Here is a 22,795-nt window from a genome sequence, read left to right as displayed (position 1 = left end):
CCTCCTGTCTGCACACCAGCCGTGCCTGCCAGTATCCTCCTGTCAGCACTCCAGCTGTGCCTGCCAGTGCCCACCTGTCTGCATGCCAGCCGTGCATGCCAATACCCACCTGTCTGTGTGCCAGCCTAACCTGCCTGTTCCTGTATTCCCCGGTGTGGGTAAACAGACATGTACAGGGTCTGGCCTGGAGTAGCACCTGGTCACTCTGCTCGGTTCCTCCCTGGTGCACGGCGTCGTAGCCGTCGTGCGACCTGGGTCGGATCGGGTTGATACTTAGTTACGCCCCTCCAGTCTCTCTCCGGTTCATGGCACAGTGGGATCACTAAATAACGCACACGCCAGTCAGCCCGGGCGTGTGCATAACAGACTTGTTTTAAGGACATTACATCAAAGTTGGATCAGCCTGCAGTGTGTTTTTCCACTTCAATTTTGGAGGTGATTCCAAATCCAGGCCTCCATTGGTTAATAAATTTGATTTCCATTGATGATTTTTGTGTGATTTTGTTGTCAGCACATTCAACTTTGTACAGAACAAAGTATTCAATGAGAATATTTCATTCATTCAGATCTAGGGTGTATTATTTGAGTGTTCCCTTTATTTTTTTGAGCAGCGTATATAAACATGAGCACAACTTGATAGCTCCAAAAGTAGCAAGAAATTGTACAGCGTAAGGTTTTTACTTCAGCTGTGGTAAGATGCCTCTTCCCCGACATGCGTTTTTGTGGTCAAGCCTTCCTCTGAGGAAGACTCTGAGAAAGTGATGCCACACCAAGCAGAAAGGGTATTTATGTATAAGAGGAGCCAATTGTGGGGAACGGTAAAACCAAGACAAAGGAACCAGATTGAAGGTCAAAGATGATTTTTTTGTATATGCTTTGTTAATGCTCTTTGTGCTGAACATTTGACTGTCATTTCTCTTGTGGGTACACTTTTAGATTTACTGCTTGTTGACTTTTCAGATTTTTTGTACCCTGACTGTATGCATTATATGATGTATGAAGTCTTCTGAAGTAGCAAAGGATGTCACCACACACCTCTGTCAATAGATATAAAAAACTGGTAAATGGCCCAAGGGCTGAACAAGATCAGTGTTTAGTCCTATTGCGAAGGAGGGAGATGATACCGACTGTAGAAGCTATTGCACTCATACCTGATACCATGCCAGCGAAATACTACTGAAGATCCTGCAAAGATGGTCATACCCTTACCCTTACTTTGACAAAGAACTGTCAGAGGAACAAGCAGAATTCAGAAAAGGCAAAGGAACAAGAGCAGTGATTGCTAGCATTAGATGGATAATGGAAAAGGCCAAAGAATACAGCAAGGAGATTTATTTTTGCTTCATCAACTACAACAAAGCCTTCGACTGTGTTGATCACCAGAAACTTTGGAATACCGTGAAGGATATGGGTGCGCTGAACCATCTGATCAGCCTCATTAAGAACCTTTACATTGACCAAGAAGCAACAGTCTGAACGGAACACGGTGACACCACATGGTTCAGAGTAGAGCGAGATGTCAGCCAAGGCTGCATCCTGTTATCATTTTTCTTCAATTTATATGCAGCAGCTATTTTAAAGAAGTCTGGACTTGCCGAAAGAGAAGAAGGAATCAAAATTGCCTCACGAATACTTAACAATCTTTAAAGGGAACCTGTCACCATGATAATGCAGTCTAATCTGCAGGCCTCATGTTATAAAGCAGGGGGAGCTGAGAAGATTGATATATAATTGTGTGAGAAAAGATTCAGTATAACCTGTGTTTTCATCATTTAAACTTCTACTCTTTCTTGGCCTGTGGGCTGTCCAATCAGTGACTGACAGCTATATCTGCATGCACATTTATACAAAGAAAGCTGTCAGTCAATGATAGGACCACCCACTGGACTGAAAATCCCAGAAAGAGCTGAAGTTTAAATGATGAAAACTCATGGTATAGTGAATCTTTTCTCACTGATATATAATTTTGTGAGCGAGGTCCCCTCTACGTACGATACTATCAAGATAACGGCAGAGAAGACCTTGGAGGATGTAGCTAGGCTTGCACAAGATCGATCTTCCTACAGATTGTTCATAAATCAAGTGGCCATGGCTTGAGATCAAGTCGAAGGCCGTTAAAAAAAAGCAAAAGAAAAACGAATTATAGTAACCTAACAAACTGATGATGAAAAGGTTCTGAATAAGAATATTCCTGTTCATACTTCTGCTGACGAAATAGGTGGGTTAGAGTAAAGGCCTCCCTTTTCAGCAATTTTTATACTTTGTAAATGACTCACACATAGCTTTGTGTGCAATTGTAGAAAGCCTGAAGAGTTCAGTTCCATGCCTTTCTACTAGGATTTAGTTACATGACTCATTACCAACAAATACATTATACAGATTGCTTTTTTTCAGTAAAAGTCCAAACTCCTGACTAGAAAATTATTTTTGGGCCCCTTACAGAAAGGAGGTGCATAGTAGTTGACGCGCCACCAGGGCCGTGGGGCACTCGGCAGCCAGGCCTTCAGATGCTTGGGGGAAATCACGGTGGCTGGCCCGGTCCGTGGCCCAGGGCGGTCAACAAAATGGGGAATGATTATATTTATAGGGGTTTTAGAATAATTTGTGACGCCACCTGTGGATTCTGGTAAGAGGTTACCAGCGCTGCGACAGTCCACTGAGGCTGATGTTAGGGGCGGCTATGATGGAACGGCTCCCCACAGGTAGAGCAGGCCTCAGGGCAGTGTAGAGGTGTAGAAAGATGGTGGAAGCAGGAGAGAGACGGCAGGACAGTCCCAGAGGAAGTACAGGCACACACACAAGGGCAAACTTCAATACCTTTACTGGTGGTGATGCAGGTACAGTCCAGGGCACTCAGGGTGAAGGGTACATTTCCAGACTCTCCCCAGTGAGCGGGTGTAAGGCCTCCTGATCTGTGTCTTTTACTCTCTGAGCTTCGGGCCTGCCTGGAGCTAGGCCTGGCTTGCTTACTGCTTCCCTCTTGTACCTACTGATCTGGCGGTAGGGTTTTCTCCTGATTCCCACTATTCCTGGTCGCTGGAGCCTTAGTGGTACCTAACCCTGTTGCTGTGGTCAGCGGTTGGTTAACCTGGGACTTGTAGTTCTCCAGGGATTCCGGTTGTTCCTACGGGTCATAAAGATCCCTGTAGGCGCGGACCCGGTGTCCGGTATGTAAATCGGGGTAAGCTTACTATGCTCCTCTGCCCCCTTAGTTCCACTTGCATTCGGCCACTCGGGGCCCTCACTAGGCTTCAGGGCTGTTGGAGGCCTAGCTTGCCTCACACAGCAGCCTGCGTGCAGCTACATCCTGTCTCTCTGCAGACTGAACACTGACTGAGCTGCCTGGCTCCACCTTCCCTTTATATATCCCTATCAGGGCTACCTCTGCTGGTATGAGGTGGAAGGTGGAGGTGTTTGCATGTAGTGAGGGCCTCTTGTGGAGAAGTCCATCTATGCACCCTTCTAGGTTCTGTGGCACCAATGCGCAGCAGGGGCGCCACATTCCCCCCTAGTAAAACTCAGTACTCCTGGACTGAAACAATTTTCATAACAGGTTAACAATAACATTTCTTCCCTTTATGGGAGGCACTTTTCTTGAACGTTGCAAAAACATAATCAATAATACACATATATAAATAGTTAAAGTTTTTGAGCAAATGTCAGCGAGTCCCCTAACAGGGTGTTCATTTCACTGCATAGGTAGCTTTAGAGGCACTCCAGGGAGTGCAATTATGTACAAGGAAACAGTTTGTGGGCTGCACACGCACATTAGCAGCAACACAACTTTACGTTCTACAATGACCAGTTTTGATGAGATCCCTCCTCGGGTGTGTCCCTCTCATCCGGGTAAGCTGGCTTGTGGGGGACCTGCTCCAAACCCCCAACGAAGGTCCTGGGCGGGCTGCAGGACTGGTGTAGGACCACTGGTTTGGCCACGCTAAGCAGGTTTTAGTGGTGGTGGTCTTGTGAAAACCACCAGGGGGCACCTCAGGAGGTGCAAACTATGTACAATGGTGAGACCGCTCATAGTTCACGGACTCCAAGTTCAGGATACATGAGAGCTACCGGGAAACTAGTAGCTCAAGGGCGCCCCCTCCTGGGCTGCGCCTGGTTATGGGAGGTAGGTGACCCATCCTGGTTACCCTCCTGTTCAGTCAGGGTGTCCTGTTCCAACAGTTCCCTCACCCTCTGAACATTTAGGGCATGCTGTAGAGCCATGGGCACCATCATGCCACAGCTCCTGCTGGTGCGGTGACTGCTCCTGCCTGAGCAGCACCGGACAAAGAGACTCCTGCGGGGGCATTGTTGAGGGCAGCGGCATTCTGCTGGGCTTCGGACATCGCTGCGCCCCCCTAGTGAACCGTGGCCTACCTTCTTTCCTTTTCTTTCGGTAGGCCGCAGCTCCGCAGGCAACGGTCTTCTTTCAGGACCTTGCGTCGCTTGCGTCTGACGTCAGGGCGCTCACTGGACTCCTTCCAGGACCTTGTGCTTTCTTGTTCGTCGTCGTGGCGTGGGGCGTGTCCTGGGATTTGCGCGCTTCAGCAGGTACGCCTCTCAGTTTCCCGCGGTTACGCCCTTCTTCCCGCGCGGCAACACAGTAATGGTGGCAATCTTCGCCACAGTTAAACACACAGTTCTCATTAAAGGCGCACAGTACCCGGTGGCAACGGGCACAATACTCTGCTGTTGCAGCGGGCATGAAATCCTGTTCGTGATGCCAGAAGTTGACGCGCCGCCAGGGCCGTGGGGTACTTGGCAGCCGGGCCTTTAGATGCATGGGGGAAATCACGGTGGCTGGCCCGGTCCGTGGCCCAGGGCGGTCAACAAAATGGGGAATGATTATATTTATAGGGGTTTTAGAATAACTCATGATGCCACCTGTGGATTCTGGTAAGAGGTTACCAGCGCTGCGACAGTCCACTGAGGCTGATGTTAGGGGCAGCTATGATGGAACGGTTCCCCACAGATGGAGCAGGCCTCAGGGCAGTGTAGAGGTGTAGAAAGATGGTGGAAGCAGGAGAGAGACGGCAGGACGGTCCCAGAGGAAGTACAGGCACACACACAAGGGCAAACTTCAATACCTTTACTGGTGGTGATGCATCTACGGTCCAGGGCACTCAGGGTGAAGGGTACATTTCTGGACTCTCCCCAGTGAGCGGGTGTAAGGCCTCCTGATCTGTGTCTTTTACTCTCTAATCTTTGGGCCTGCTTGGAGCTAGGCCTGGCTTGCTTACTGCTTCCTTCTTGTACCTACTGATCTGGCGGTAGGGTTTTCTCCTGGTTCCCACTATTCCTGGTTGCTGGAGCCTTAGTGGTACCTAACCCTGCTGCTGTGGTCAGCGGTTGGTTAACCTGGGACTTGTAGTTCTCCAGGGATTCCGGTTGTTCCTACGTGTCATAAAGATCCCTGTAGGCGCGGACCCGGTGTCCGGTATATAAACAAGGGTGAGCTTACTATGCTCCTCTGCCCCCTTAGTTCCACTTGCCTTCGGGCCACTTAGGGCCTTCACTAGGCTTCAGGGCTGGTGGAGGCCTAGCTTGCCTCACACAGCAGCCTGCGTGCAGCTGCATCCTGTCTCTCTGCAGACTGAACACTGACTAAGCTGCCTGGCTCCACCTTCCCTTTATATATCCCTATCAGGGCTCCCTCTGCTGGTATGAGGTGGAAGGTGGAGGTGTTTGCATGTAGTGAGTGCCTCTTGTGGAGAAATCCATCTATGCACCCTTCTAGGTTCTGTGGCACCAATGCGCAGCAGGGGCGCCACATAGTCGATACTAGAAAATACTCTTAAAGGGAATCTGTCAGTTGATCAACCTTTCTAGGCAGTCTATATTGGTCTGTGATTCTAAGGAAATGACTAAGCTTGTTCATGATTTATTAATGAAATTCATGAAATCGAAGTTTATTACATTTTTATATGTGGGTACATTATTTTTTTATAAAGGGGTTTTCTATCAGTGCATATGGATCGCTCTGTTAAGGACTAACCATGGTTAGCAAAAGCACATAGAGCAATCCTTAAAGTGGTTGTTCAGCCTTGGGGTTTAAATCTGCAGTCACTCTATGTGACTGTAGACTTATGAATCCTCACAGCTGGGGCTGGTGCTTCATGCGCCGCAAATGCCCAAACAGCACAGCGCACACATGATCTCCTTCTGACATCTCATTGGCCAGTCATACACGTATTAGGTGCAGACATCCCCCTGTCAAACCACGCCCCCTGAGGAAGTATTACACACGAAACGTGCATTGGGGTGGAGGGACATCAGGCTCTACATGTGCTCACATTCTAGCAGCTCTCTGTTGAGGTATTGTATCTGTTTGCAAATATACTACTGGCTGTTTTCTAATCTATATAAGCTTATGCACTATGCACTCTATCTTAGAGACAAGCCTTTTTGTGAATGTACATCTATGATCTACCTATACTATACAAAGAGTAGTAATTATTACATCTGTTATATGCATATGTATAATCAGGTAGGATTACCAGCCTATATACAGTTATATGAAAACGTTTGGGCACCCCTATTAATATTAAGCTTAATGTTTTCTTAAAATTGGTATTTTTGCAACAGCTATTTCAGTTTGATATATGTAATAACTGTTGGACACAGTAATGTTTCTGCCTTGAAATGAGGTTTATTGTACTAACAGAAAATGTGCAATCTGCATTCAAACAAAATTTGACAGGTGCATAAGAATGGGCACCCTTATCATTTTCTTGTTTTAAATACTCCTACCTACTTTTTACTGACTTACTAAAGCACTTTTTTTGGTTTTGTAACCTCATTGAGCTTTGAACTTCATAGCCAGGTGCATGCAATCATGAGAAAAGCTACTTAAAGTGGCCACTTGTAAGTTGTTCTCCTGTTTGAATCTCCTCTGAAGAGTGGCATTATGGGCTCCTCAAAACAACTGTCAAATGATCTGAAAACAAAGATTATTCAACATAGTTGTTCAGGGGAAGGATACAAAAAGCTGTCTCAGAGATTTAACCTGTCAGTTTCCACTGTGAGGAACATAGTAAGGAAATGGAAGAACACAGGGACAGTTCTTGTTAAGGCCAGAAGTGGCAGGCCAAGAAAAACATCAGAAAGGCATAGAAGAAGAATGGTGAGATCAGTCAAGGACAATCCTCAGACCACCTCCAGAGAGCTGCAGCATCAACTTGCTGCAGATGGTGTCACTGTGCATCGGTCAACTATACAACGCACTTTGCACAAGGAGAAGCTGTATGGGAGAGTGATGCGAAAGAAGCCGTTTCTGCAAGCACGCCACAAACAGAGTCGGCTGAGGTATGCAAAAGCACATTTGGAGAAGCCAATTTCTTTTTGGAAGAAGGTCCTGTGGACTGATGAAACCAAGATTGAGTTGTTTGGTCATACAAAAAGGCGTTATGCATGGCGGCAAAAAAACACAGCATTCCAAGAAAAACACTTGCTACCCACAGTAAAATTTGGTGGAGGTTCCATCATGCTTTGGGGCTGTGTGGCCAATGCCGGCACCGGGAATCTTGTTAAAGTTGAGGGACGCATGGATTCCACTCAGTATCAGCAGATTCTTGACAATAATGTTCAAGAATCAGTGATAAAGTTGAAGTTACACAGGGGATGGATCTTTCAGCAAGACAATGATCCAAAGCACCGCTCCAAATCTACTCAGGCATTCATGCAGAGGAACAATTACAATGTTCTGGAATGGCCATCCCAGTCCCCAGACCTGAATATCATTGAACATCTGTGGGATCATTTGAAGAGGGCTGTCCATGCTCGGCGACCATCAAACTTAACTGAACTGGAATTGTTTTGTAAAGAGGAATGGTCAAAAATACCTTCATCCAGGATCCAGGAACTCATTAAAAGCTACAGTAAGCGACTAGAGACTGTTATTTTTGCAAAAGGAGGATCTACTAAATATTAATGTCACTTTTCTGGTGAGGTGCCCAAACTTTTTCATATAACTGTATAATTAGGTAGGATTACCAGTTTATATGTAATATTTTCTACAAAGATTGATTTTGAACAGACATATTTCATCTTAAAGCTGATTATTTCTTTCTGATGTCCCTCACAGTGTGATACTCTTTTTTACTTAATTTTTGTTTGTTATGTTTAATCCTTAACATTGCTGTGGTTGGTTGGTTTTGGTGCTGAAGCCTCTCGCAAACCTTACCCTTTTTGATTTCTATAACAAGATCACTGCCTGTGCCGCCTGTGATGGCCACACCGACGTCATCTGCCGGCCTCTGATTCACCGGTGACAAGTATTGCAGTACAGGGAGCCGGAGGGTCTCTGCGCTGCAATAAATTTCGGCTGGATGTGCGCCCTCAGATAAACATTGAGCTGAAATAGGCACTGGTGTCGGAGAGCCCTCTCCACCTCTCGGCCCTGATGCAGCTGCACCGGCGGTATGTACGTCCCTGTTAAATAATGCAGAATCAAAAGAATATAAAAGAGGAAAGCAGTAACTCTGCAATAAAGTGTCATGTGCATGGTCACTCAGGTAAATATGCTTGTTAGACAACCAAAAACCATGTGGAGATGGCCCGTGTATAGCCAGGGTCCCACTAGCGTATCACTTCCGATGCGAGAGCATCGAATGTGATATGCTAATGACACTCGGAGCTTCGGAGGAGACGGAGAAATTAATTTCTAATTAAGTTGCTGGCGTCGGCGGGAATTGCACTGCACTCGGGTGATAGTCGAGTGCAGTGCGATGTTTTACATGCACCAATAGAGTTATATAGGTGTGAGCGATACGATTTGCAGATGCATTCGCAGCATGCTTTTATTGTCTTCGCATGCCAAATCAGCATGAAAAAATAATCGCAGATGTGAACTGCACCATGGGGTAACATTGGGGTGAATGCAATCTGATTTTTTATCGGATTGCACTTGTCCGATTGCATCGCAAGTAGGAACGAGCCCTATGGCAGGCAATCCCCGTATGTTTTTTTTGGTTGTCTAACAGCCGTGAAAAATGCGGGGCATGGACTCGAGCATGTCACTCAAGCACCTGCAATACTCAGTGTGTACCCGAGCACCGATGTAAACTCGAGTAGCGAGCACTTGCGCTCAAAACTAGTCATATCGTCATCTTTTTTTTTTTTTTACTTTTGAAAAAAGCCCAACCCTAACCCTAAACTCAATCCTAACCCTAAGCCCAACCCTAACCCTAAGCTGAACCCTAAGCCCAATCCTAACCCTAAGCCCAACCCTAAGCTGAAGCCTAACTCTAACAGCAAAGAATGAAAGAAATAAAAATTATAAAATACATTTTTTTAATCTGACTAAGGCGAGGACACAAGAGGAGATGAATTACTAATTATTGGCTTTTGATCACTGCGATATGTTCTATGACCGTGATCAAGTCAGGAACCAATAGGAAAATTCCCTGCTGTTGCCAGGTGCCAGCTGGCAGATCTCGGCGGGTGCACTGTGCATGCGCCCCCCATTTTTTTTTCAGGAGGAGGACACGCAGGGCTGGGGGATGGAACCGTAGGGCACGGGGGATGGCAGAGGTACCGGGCGAAGAGGCTTGGGGACATCATTTTCCCCTCCTCTGACATGTATATTATGTCAGAAGAGAGAGAAATGATTTTAATAGCGGGCACACTTTTTTTTACATGATTACTGTTATTCATTGAATAACGGCGATCAAGTGATCAGGGACTGGAACATCCAGCCCTGATCATGTTCTCCACGGTCTCAGCTACCCCCAGTAGCTGACACCTCAGAGATTTTCAGATTATTGGGGGTTCTCTACCCTTATTCCCGATCATCATTTTAAAACGGCGATGAGGGAATAAGGCCCCTTAGTGGCCACTGTTTTAATGCGTATCAGCGGTCATTAAGGTTAAGGAAGAGGCGCCACTTAGCAAACAACACCATGAAGACCAAAGAGATCTCCAAACAAGTCAGGGACAAAGTTGTTGAGAAATAAAAGTCAGGGTTGGGTTATAAAAAAATTATCCCAATCTCTGATGATCACCTGGAGCACCATCAAATCTATTATCATCAAGAGAGGGCCGTCCACCAAAACTCAGCCGGGCAAGGAGAGCATTAATCAGAGAGGCAGTACAGAGACCAAAGGTAACCCTGAAGGAGCTGCAGAGTTCCCAAGCAGAGACTGGAGCATCTGTCCATAAGACCAAAATAAGTCGTACACTCCATAAAAGGTGGCCTTTATTGAAGAGCGTGTAGAAAAAAAGCCTTTATTTACACATAAAAATTGTAAGGGCCGTTTTGAGTTTGCCAAAAGACATGTAGGAGACTCCTCAAATGTATGGAGGAAGGTGCTGTGGTCAGATGAGACCAATATTGAACTTTTTGGCCACCAAGGTAAACGCTATGTCTGGCACCAAACCAACATGCTCTTCACCCCAAGAACACCATCCCCACAGTGAAGCATGGTGGTGGCAGCATCATGCTGTGGGGATGTTTTTTGACAGCAGGGACAGGGAAAATGGTAAGAGTCCAGAGGGAGATGGATGGTGCGAAATATAGGGATATTCGTGAGCAAAACATGTTTCAGTCTGTCAGTGATTTGAGACTGTAACGGAGGTTCAGCTTCCAATAACTCAATGACCCAAAGTACACTGGTAAAACGACGAGTGGTTTAAGGGAAAAAGTGTAAATGTTTTGGAGTGGTTTAGTCAAAGCACAGACCTTAATCCAATTGAGAATCTGTAGTGAAACTTGAAGATTGATGTTCACAGAGAAGACCATCTAACTTGAAGGCACTGGAGCAGTTTTGCCTTGAGGAATGGGCAAAAATCCCAGTGGCCAGATGTGGAAAGCTCATAGAGACTTATCCAAAGTGACTTGCAGCTTTAGTTGCCACAAAAGGAGGCTTTACAAAGTACTGACTTTAGGGGGGTGAATAGTTATGAACACTGAAGTTTTCAATTATTTTGTCCTATTTGTTGTTTACTTCACAATAAAAAGAAAAACACAGTTGTAGGCATTTTCTTTACATGAAAAGATGCAAACCCTCAAAAAAAAAAACATGAAATCCAATTTGTGAGATTACAAAACACAAAAAATGCCAAGGGGGTGAATACTTTCTCAAGCCACTGTAGTATAAGCGATCAGATCATTGCAGGTCCAAATCCCCAAAAGAATCTAAAAAATAAGAGTGAAAATGTTAAAAAAATATTTAAAAAAATTAAAAAGTTGAATCACACCCCTCTTCCTCACTATTAAAAAAAAAGAAATTTAAAAAATTATATATCTTTTATTGTCACAGCCATAAAAGTTCAATCTATAAAAATATAGCGCTAATTAACCCCTATGCTTAACAATATTAAAAAGAAAAGAAATTGAAATACAAGAAGTGCGGATTTGTTTTGTACAGTGTTTCCCAAACTCCACGGTCCCCAACAAGTCGTGTTTTCAGGATTTTCTTAGTGTTGCACAGATGAAAAAATTATTAAGGCCATGTTCACATGTTCAGTATTTGGTCAGTATTTGTAAGCCAAAATCAGCCAAAAACTGCCACAGGTTCTCTCACCTGTGTAATACTAAGAGAATCCTGAAAACATGATGTGTTGGGGGCCATGAGGATGGGGTTTGGGAAACACTGGTTTTGTGCACCACATTTCCCTACAAAATACAACAAGAAATGATCCAAAAATCATGTATACCTGGTATCAATAAAACCATAAGCTTGCAAAAAAAAAAATAAATAAACCTTCACACAGACAGAAAAATAAAAATGTTACTGGTCTTGGAAAATGGCGACAGAAACTATTTTTTTTTAACAAACTTTGAAATTTTTTGTAACACCTAAATAAAAGAAAAATCTCTGCAAATTTAGAATTGTCGTAATCATACTGACCTCGAGAATAATGTTTCCTGATCATTTTTTACCACAGAAAGAACACCGTAAAAACAAATTTAAAAAACTTTGGCAAAATGTTTTTTTTTCACAATTTCATCCCAATGATTTATTTTTTTCCTATTTTCCACTACACTACACTGGTGAATGGTAAATTGTTCCACAATAAACTACTTAAAGGGGTTGTCCGGTACTAACAATAATGTGCCAATCTATTTTTATGGTGAAAAGAAGCTTATTTGTAATTACCTTATGTTCACGTGACTCCGCGTTGATGTCACATCAAGTGAGGCATGACATTAGTGACGTGTTCCCACGGAGGATACTGGGTTGCGTCACACCCAGCATCCACCACGCGCTTTCCCAATGAATGAGGAGAGGGAGAGCGTGTGGTGGATGCCAGGTGTGACGTGTGGGGTAACCCTGCCCACAGCCCTGCATCCACCGTGAAACGCAGAAGATAGACCCGCGGCTGCATCCGGAACCATGACGTGACATCAACGGATGTCAGAGCTGGCTGCCGCCGGGGGTCATGTGATGCCTGTGATAGCGCCGCTCACAGGCAGAAACAGCAACGTAAGGTAATTACAAAGAAACTCCTATTCTTCATAAAAATAGATTGGCACATTATTAATAGTAGTGGACAACCCCTTTAAGGAGATTTTCAAGGTGTATGTGCTCAATTCAGAGCAAAAACAGAATAGAAATACACCCCTGCCATGCTCTTGTAAAATTGGCAAAGCTTAGACACAAGGCAATAGTGAAGCATCTTTAGCTCACGTCAAAACATGGTGTAAGGGGACTGTGTCTTATTTTCTACTTTTCAGGTTGAGAGATAACAGTCACAGCCTTTAGGGGTCACTGTTGTTATTACTGGCAGTGTTATATACTTTAGTGAAACACTCCTAAAACTCCAATGATATCTGACTGGCTAATGGACACATAATATCAATAATTTACATTTGTTAAATGCAGAACAGTAATTCTATTCTATTATATTATATTGAAAAATTACTAATAAGATCAAATAATAAGACGTATCCAATAATACTGTAATTACAAATGTTAATAAAGAAAAAATAGTAAAAGTAAACCAAAACTGTAAATAAAAATGAAAAACAAAAAAACAAGAAAAAAAATGAAAAACAAGAAAACCCGCCCCCCCCCAAAAAAACAACATATTGTTTAGTGAATGAAACTGTATCTATAACAAGTGCGATAAAAAGTCCTCAATTAAGATCCCAAAATTGAAAATTTATGGTTAAATGAAAAAAAAAGCCCTCATACTGACTGAACCAGCAATAATAAGAGAAACACTAAAGTTTAGAGACAAAGGCCATAACCACATTAAAAATGCAAGCTCAAAAAGATAAGGGGTCTGCATGAAGATAGGGAAGAATGAGGGTGGATGAGGTGTAGCACCATGTGATGGGGAGGGAGGAAACCAGCACGTCATGGGTACTGCTATCTCCTACATAACACATAAAAACCCCTACCAGAGCCAGTCACCCTTCTGAAAAGAAAGGAACACAACAGCTGGCAAGTACAACAGGAGCAAAGAGAAATCAGGGGGCACAGCTAGAACTGTGAGCAGGATGAATCAGATCATTATTCTCTGTCTAGGAGTGGTCCTACTGACCTTTCTCATACCCAGCCAGGTGAGGCTTACACCTTTATTACATTGTACTTTACTGTAACCAGAACAGAAATATATTTCAAACACATAATATTGTACAAAGTCTTGATCATAATACTATTTGAACAATTTTTCCCTCATTTTGATCCTAAGCATCTAATGTGGTAGTAAGTAATGTATATAATAAATATAATATATATATATATATATTAATATATAGAATATATATGTATACAGTATATATATTTATATATCATCATGATATCTATAGAAGCTGTTTTACCACTTACATTGTAAATAGATTTCACAACCAGTTGCCATGAATTTAAGAAGTAATGAGACTATGCTCACAATACACATCTGGTGATCTTAAACATATGTAATCAGTCTTGCATCACTTCTAGTTTAAGAGTAATTTCCGCAGACATAGTCCATCAGCTTCACAATTCCCCAGTTTGAGTCATGCATTGGAAAATATATATTTAGTATACTTAGATCTGAAATGTTGTACGTGATTCCCTTTAGATCCACGTACGTGCAATCTTTGCATACCTCATTGGTACACTTTCAACCTTTTTTTGTGCTTATTGTACCATATTTGCAGTGACTTTTTGGTCATCGTAAGGTCTGTGGAATTAATAATTGGGCAAATAAGAGCTTCATGCATCTGTCTTTTGAAACAGAAATAATAGTCAGATATTTCTATCTAGGATTTCTAAAATAATAACACAAAATACTACATATGGTGCCAGCATATTGCATAAGAAGCGCTTTTCACTGCATTAAGTTATGTTCACACATAAAGCTTTCGCACCTTTTTTTGCTGCATTTTTTTATGTTATTTAAAAGCTGCCTTTTACAGTACCAACAAAAGCTACGAGATTTCTGAAATCTCATGCACACACTTGTTTTTTATTTTTTAATATTCGTGGATGAATTTGAGAACTGCAACGTTTTTAAAATTTGCAGCTTGTCAATTCTTTCTGCATTTTTGCTGCCTTTTTTTCACCCATAGAAAGTTATGAGAAAGTGAAAAAATTGTGTTTTCACCATATTTTTGAAGCAAAAATGCTAAAAAAAAATAGCCATTTAGGATACAATGTTTTAACTGTCAAAAGAGCAGGTTTTGGCTGCAGAAAAAGCAGCAAAAACAATGGATGTGAACATAGCCTACTGCTTTTTTTAGTGTTGCTTTGACTTTGTAGCTACATTGCCTTTCTCCCACTTCTAAAGGAAAATGTTTGGTGAAAATGTCATATCTTCCTTCATGCAGTGTCATCTGAAGCTTACGTTTACAACTAATAGTTTCACACATCAATCCTCCATTCTGTAACGCTTTTATAGTTTCCTTCCTAATGCCAAGTGATATTATTGTTTATTTTGATTGCGAAATGTGAAAAAAAAACTAGAACCACAGGACAAAAACTCCACCAAAACATGTAATTTTACTAGATATGCATTAAGAATGTAAAAAAAAAAGGCACCTACTCCTATATGGGCAAAGTCTAGTGTATACACCTCAAATTGTAGAGTACATAGGGCACAGATGGGGCAAATGTGAAAAAAACTAAGAATCATTAACAAAGGAATAGGATTGAGGGAAATAGCATTTTCATTTTACAGGTGCCATAGTCTAGGTAGGAAATCGAGACATACAACAGCTAAAGTGGTTTGAGGAAGCTCCTAAAATGCACCTCAGAAGTATCAAGAGCTTCATGTGTGAGTCCAACCTTAGGTCGACATTACACATGTCGTTTTTTTGGTGCCATTTTTTTATGCCAAACACAAGAGTGGATACAAAAGTGGGCAGTCCATCAATAGAACATGACATGGCAGATATTACGATATAAGTCAAGAGTAATATTTGTATGAGTCGAATATTTAAAGCAAACCTGCCAATTGATTCATGCTGCCTGAACCACAAGCTGCAAGACTAAGAGATTGGATACATTATTGTAGACATGCAAGTTTTTCTCTTAGGCAATGTGGAATTTCAGAGAAAACATACCCATTCCTCCAGCTTACATGCTCTACTCACCTACATTGACAGGTGCGTGTATAGGGAGAGACCTGTAAGTCTAGGTGAGCAAGGCGGGAATCACTGTTGGGGGACCTGTCTCTTGGACTAGTCACCTCACTACCAACTGGCGTTTTAAATATGTTTTATTCTAAATGTTATTTCATAGTAAAACATACATCTCTCCAATAATGGAGATGAGGTGACTCATCCAAAAGACAGGTCCCCAGTGTCTCTTCCTGCCCACTCTCCTAGACTGATGGGTCTTTCCCTATACATAGACAAGGAAAGACCTGTCAATTTAGGTGAGTGGGGCATGGTGAAGCCGGTGGGAATTGGTATGTTTTCTTGCCGCAGTGCTCCAGAATAAAATATACATATCTGCAATAATGTATCCGGTCTCTGTAGCATGCTGCTCACAGTTGGGCATCACGAATCTGCTGACAGGTTCCTTTTAGGGCACAGTCAGATGGCCGCATAACACGGACGATGATCGCATCGCAATGCTCGGACTAGCTGGCGGCTCTCCTGACTCGTGTTTCTATGCAGCTGTCATGCACAGGTTAGGAGTGCCGCCGGCCAGGCTGAGCATTGCGAAGCGATCGTTGTCTGTGTTATATCGTCGTCTGTCAGCGCCCTTAATGTTGGACTCAACTTATTATTATAGTTGTGTATTAACCTAGAGAGCCATGGTGGCTCAGTAGTTAGCACTGCAGCTTTGTAGCGATGGCGTCCTGGGTTTAAATCCCACCAAGGACAACTATCTGCAAGGAGTTTGTATGTTCTCCCCGTGTTTGTGTGGATTTTCTCCCACACTCCAAAGACATACTGATCGGGAATTTAGTTTGGTCCCCCCAATGGGGACAGTGATGATAATGTCTGTGAAGCACTGTGGAATTAATGGCGCTATATAAGAGAGTAAAATAAATAAATATTCAAATATAGCAAATGAAGTAGAATAAAGAAAAGTCAATGAAAGATATAAAAAATTGTAAGTTGAACTTATTTATACAACAAATTAAATGAAACCAATAAAACGGTAAATGCTAAACAGCAATTTCCAGTTATAGAGTGCTAACTGTATGGTAATATGACACTGAACGAGGAGCAGAGTGCTGGTGATTTTATTCTTCACATGGCATCACTGGTAAATAATAATTGTTGTAGCTGCTAACAGCTAGAGAGCCATAAACCCTGATCTTGGAGAGCCTGATGGGGAAAACAGTATTACATAACTGAGTGCACCTATTTAGTATATTGTTTTAACTCTCTGCCATCTTGAAGAATTTCTTACTTTTGTCTTTTAGCTTAAAGGGGTGTTTGAAAGTCAAAGTAAATTTCATTCTAAATCCCTATTTAGTGGCATAATCTAAACTAATTTCTAACATACTTGCATTCAAAATCCCTTATCCTTCCCTAACTACATTAACTACCTACTTCCTTTCTGATGATGCTTTGTATGAGAATCCCAATGCATGCTGGGATACTCAAGTGAAGCGTCATCAGGGGGCAGATGGTCATTCCCGCAGCCCATGCCCCCTCCCTGAAAGGAAGTGTCATTGGTGACCTTTGTTTCAGAGGCTAGGCTAGTCCCTGCTCTGTTACTGTGCGATATGTACAGTGACAGTGCGCTCTCTTGCCGGCTATGGTCAGTAGTAATGATCTAGCAACACCACGCCGCGCCTGCAAGTCAGGTCACTGCCATAGCCTCTGCCCCATCTCTTAAATGATCTGCCAGCTCAGATCTGCAGTGACAAACCAACAACCAATCCATGTCAGAATACCTGGCGTGAAAAGATCAGTGACGTCACCAGCTGGGGCAGTGCTCGTCTCTGCATGCTGGGTATTGTGGCTTGTTACTGCTGATCTGAGCTGTCAACATAGTGGGCGCTGTCAATGTGCACAGTGCATAGTGCGAAGGGACACAGAAGGGACTAGCCCAGTGGCTGCGGCAGTGACCACAGCCTGTGCCCCCTGATAACGCTTCATTTGAGTATCCCAGCTTGCACTGGGATTCTCAAAAGAAGTGTAATCAGAAAGGATGTAGGGGAAAAAAAGTAGAAATGCTGTTAAATGGTGTAGTTAGGGAATGATAGGGAATTTTTAATGCAAGTATACTAGAAATTAGTTTCAATTATGGCACAAAGTAGATAAGGATTTAGAATGAAATTTACTTTGACTTCGGACCACCCCATTAACTTGAATGCATTGGATATAACATATAGTAATGAATGATGATACTGATAGTTTTCAATGTATAACTTATTCTGATTTATATCTGAATATTTTAGGTCTACAGTCAGTCTACTCCTAAATACAATGCTACCAGTACAACCCTGGGTGGGCAAAACGCATCATCCCCTTCAAATCCAGGTGGAGCCCCACTGGTCACAACCTCCACGAACAGTACAACGGTCCATGGGCATGCAGAGCCCTTGTACTCATCCTCTGCTTTCTTCCTTATCTTGGCTTCCATGTTACATGTTTGCTGTTAAGAGACTGTGACATATTTGCCGCTATAACACTCTCTGACACCTCTGCGCTCTTGTATTCTCATTATCAAGCACACCGTGGAAAGGCAAATGTAGTCCTAACCAAGATCAATGCACGCCCCATCTGACCCAGAGGCTCGTCTTCACTTACTCAGGCTTCCCCTATATGGAATTAAAAATCTTGAGTGTCTACTCCACAAAGAGTTTCCAAAATCGTCAAAATGTAATTAATGAATTAATAGTCCACAAAGAACTCTAACAAGACTGTAATAGTGGCTGAAAATCTTGTTTAAAGTATATATGTCGCTGGGATAAAAAAAAAATATACCATCTCCAAACTTAAAGGACTTGCAGGCTGCATTGTGCATATTTCTGAAAAGTAGCACATATATGCTTTATATATTCTATACCGCTACATTGCGAGTCATTTTCATGAATAAATAATATGGTAAATGCTGCTTTATGATTTTTCTTCTATTCCACCTGCTTGTGTGTGTCAATGACCGCTACATGCTCTGTACCTATATCAAGCAGCATGGAAACTTTCCCTGAGCAGGAAGATAAAGCTCCCTTACATGAAAGGAATTCATTGTACTAGTGTGATGGACAAAAACTGCATTGTTCTTCGGACTCATCATCCCGTCAGTCTGGAGTCAAAGTATTTCATTGCCGGCTAGTCTTTCCACAAGTCTTGTCAGTTCTGATTTAACTCACCTATTTGTTACTTGAGATATATTTACCAGTAAATAAAGGCACAATTGGTATATTTCTCCTTTATATAGAGTATAAATGTAATTTCAAGGTGAAATAACCCTTATGTATTTATTCTTAAAGAAGAAGCACTCCTCCCATCAAAGTTTTTATCCTCTTAATATATTGCAATCATCATATTATATGGTGCTGTGTACTTACAATTGCTCATTTTGCCTTTCTACCCAGCTAATTCTTCTCCTTTCTCTGCTCTGTGTAGAAACAGGAAGTCTATTTTCCCTACATAAATCATTCCCCTCTTCAACTTCTGACCCAGCTGCTCCCTCCTCCCCCTGCCATAGACTTTTGCAGTGACTCGTGACTTGTGCAGAGAAAACTGACCTCCTGTTTCTACATAGAGCTTAGAAGGAGTCAGCTAGTCAGTTTTCAATTATGTGATGTCATAGACCTAATGGAAAAGAGAAGAATTAGCTGGTTAGAAAGAGAAAATGAGCAATTGTAAGTACACAGTGCTATATAATATGATGATTGCAATATATTAAGAGGATAAAAACTTTGATGGGAGGAGTGCTTCTTTAACAATGCAATACTAACAGTAACATCAGTATCACAGGAAAGCCGGTGTCACATAGCCATGTGCACAGTCCAGCTGCGGTCTCCGGAGGCATATATGAAGCTACCGAGTTTGGGTCAGGAGACTCGTAGCCAGATTGTGCATCGTGGTCTGAGAACGGTCCGCAAAACATTTGTGTATGAAACTGGCCTAAATAAAGAAAACTTCCTCTGTTTGCAATGCAATGATTTGACTACGCCATCTTTCAATATGTGTACCTGCAGTATTTTGCATGTATTTTTCAAGTGATTATTCTCATTGAAATAGATATAAAAAAACAATAACAATGGCAAATGTGTCATTCTTTTACAGTACAATAAAACAGTGCTAAATAAATACCCTAAAGGGGTTGTCCACTTAGTGGGAGCTGAGATTAAGTGCCTGAGTACGACCACTACATAGTTTATGGAGCTGTGGAGCTCTGGCTCCATATATTGTGTACTTCAGACCATTGTGGGACCTGTTAACAGCTGATTGTTTGGAGTTCCGGGTGTCAGACACTGTCCAATCTGATACTGATAACCTAGGTTGACGATCAATGTCATTAATGACCTATGCTTAGGATCAGTGTCAAAGTCCAAGACAACCCCTTTAAGCAAACTATACAATGGATTCCTATGAATTGTCCTTCTTTCTCCTTAATACTTTTAAGACTATGGCCCCGATTCATCATTGCATCATTTTGCGTTGTTTTTTTGTTTGCACCCAATTCATTCATTTTTTGCCTTTTCTTTTAAGTCTATTTTATATGTGCTCACCCGTTTTTTGGGGGGTTTTCCGCTTTGTGGGCAAAGTGTAGCGATTCCAGATGTTTTGGCGTGATTCATCAATTGCAACTTTTTTAAAAGTTGCAAAATTTTGCACAAGTTCACTTCAGTCACACCACTTGGTGTATTTTTGAGTATGTCAAATTTTGATGCAATTTTTGTGACTTTTGGCACCCAGTTGCGACCTTTGGCACCAAAAGTCGAAAAAGCAGTTCAAGGCCCATTATTGACTTAGCACCAAATTCATTAATGATGCTCTCCATTTTGAATTGGGCACCAAAAAATGTCAATACCACAGGACAAAAAAAGAAAAGTGACTTAAAATGAAATGCAAGTGATCAATCGGGGACTTTCTTTTTTGATCTGCATGAAATTGTAATTGCTCCTTGAGAAACAATTCATACAATCAAACAGGGGTCTTGTGAGTTTTCACTAATTTTGAACTCTTTTATCATTCTTTTTAGGTGTACTATATGGGAAATTGCTTATGAAGGTAGATCACCCCTCCGCCTTTAACCCTCAGAGAGAACTACATAAGAGAAACAACTTTCTTAAAAAATATTAGCTAACATTTAATGTATCCTACATAAAATAGTATGTCTTAGACTTCTTAAACATAACTGTATCAGTTTTCCTGACACTTGCTAAAATATTAAATTTTAAGGGGGCTCGCCATGCAAAACTCTGCTATATGAAAGGTCAGAGGGACCTGTACATCCTCTCTCTGGTATTCTTTGAATGGCTGTGGACCTACAGCGCCCCTTCAGGTCTTGCACAAGACATGCCATAGTGTATCAGTTTTGCTCAGAGGGTTCCTTAATGATTTCTTTTATTCTCAATTATGTTTTTAATTATATAGTTCCAAAGGTAACGAAAATTGTCTAGATAGCTGTAAGCCATTTATATTCGTGCATTATGGAAATTTTTGCTTTGTAATGTTATATGTAAGGGTAATTGTTTTTCCATGTCATTCACCTGTAGTCATTGACTGTGCTGTGATACGACTTCTAGTTGTTGAATATGACCAGTACAATGTCATACTATACTACTTGTTACCCAGAATACCAGCTAAACACTCTGGTTGAATGCCATTCTTTATAAATAGCATAAATATAGGAATATATGCTTTAGGACTCAATTAATTGACTGAAAAATCTCTGGGTTTGATGTTCTGTTGAATTAACTGTGTTACTTATACAGTATGTGCCAGGATATATATCGACCTCTACAATAGTGAATTATCATTTTGTAAGTTTAATTTAATCAAATGAAATAAAAATGAAAAAATGAAAAATGAAATTTGGTGATGTTTTAATGACTGCACACACTTTTCATTATACAACGCTTGTTTATCTATCTGATCATCGAAGCATCTTTGTCCAGGTTGTACTCAAAGCAAGATTTACCTATAGACACAGCAGGTTTGGGGAAGGACGCCTGCTGATGGGAACATTTACATCTGAACACACTGAACAGATTGTAGTAATACTGTATGTAAATGTTAGGTAATCATCATGTGTTATAATAAGGCACTAGTAATGTGGGGATGACAGGAGGAAAACCAGAGAGGAATAAAGGGATTACTGAAGAGGTTGGTAGCCATGTTCTGCTTTGTTTTGTAGTCAAAAATGTAAAGCTATTTATCTGGTACAGGGTGCCCCATGGAAAAGTAGCCTGCCTGCGGCGATAAAGTGACAAGATAAATGACCAAGTGGATTGTTTTTATTCCCTTACCCACAAGTCACAACATATGCTTAAAGTAGTCCCTGTTCATGTTTGTATACCTTTAGGCCCCCATTCACGTTTGTGCACCTTTAGGACCTCATTCACGTTTGTGCACCCTCAGACCCCCATTCACGTTTGTGCACCTTTAGACATCCATTCACGTTTATGTGACGCGCAACCCTGGGCCGTGGGGTACTCGGTAGCCGGGCCGGTCGGTGCTGGGGGATGTCACAGTGGCAGTGACCCGCTCCGTGATCCAGGGCGATCAATAAAAGGGGATTTATAGTTTTTATAGTTTAATGTTCGTGACGCCACCTGTGGTATGCAGCTATATGGAGCCGCAGCTACAGTGCAGATCCCCTGGAGCTGATGGTGACGCAGCAGAGTAGGTTCAGCTCTCCACAGGTAGAGCTAAACTCCAGGGCGGTGCAGTGATGTTTTAGATGAGGTAGATATTGCTGTGCAGTGTAGTGCAGGGGATGGCACAAATAATAATTCTAGGACACAGTGGGGTGCAGTCTTCAAGGTTTACTCACAGTTGTTGAACTCCAGGCTAAAAGTACCAGAGTAACCTCCCACGTCGTCCTGCGTTCACCAAGGAAGGGGTTCAGCAATCTCTCAAGTATCTCAGGAGTACTTAAATGGGACCCGCTCTATGTGCCTTCCTCGGTCGTCTTCCTGCGCTGGCTCTCACCCTCCTGCCCTGCGCCTCACAATCAGTGTCTCAAGCCGGTAGCCTCGGATCTTGTCGGGCGACCTGCAGTCCCCTGGACCCTCTGTGGCCACCTTTTCGGCGATATAATTGTGGTGGTTGGCAGCTGCACCTTGCAAGTACAGCAGCCTCCGGTTATCTAGCTGAGCCTTGTAGTTCTCCACTAGTTTAGGGGCCGGTCCCCTCTACAGCCTGATCCCTCCACGTTCCTGCAGATTCGGGCGCACGGGTGGTTTCCTGCACTCACCGTGCCCCTGGGATCCCCTCAATCTCTGGAGC

General features: G+C 42.5%; 1 long non-coding RNA gene across 1 annotated transcript; it reads left to right on the top strand.

Moving 5' to 3' along the window:
• The first annotated feature begins 13,272 nt into the window (after positions 1-13,272).
• Positions 13,273-21,378, top strand: LOC141259581 (uncharacterized). The gene is made up of 2 exons (XR_012318438.1): positions 13,273-13,501; positions 17,788-21,378. It is a non-coding gene; the product is annotated as an uncharacterized lncRNA (long non-coding RNA).
• Positions 21,379-22,795: the final 1,417 nt, after the last annotated feature.

This window comes from Phyllobates terribilis, unplaced genomic scaffold, assembly GCF_046119375.1.
Source record: "Phyllobates terribilis strain yellow unplaced genomic scaffold, ASM4611937v1 Scaffold_3__8_contigs__length_932513732, whole genome shotgun sequence".
Lineage (NCBI taxonomy): Eukaryota > Metazoa > Chordata > Amphibia > Anura > Dendrobatidae > Phyllobates > Phyllobates terribilis.
This window is presented reverse-complemented; position numbering and strand designations above follow the sequence as displayed.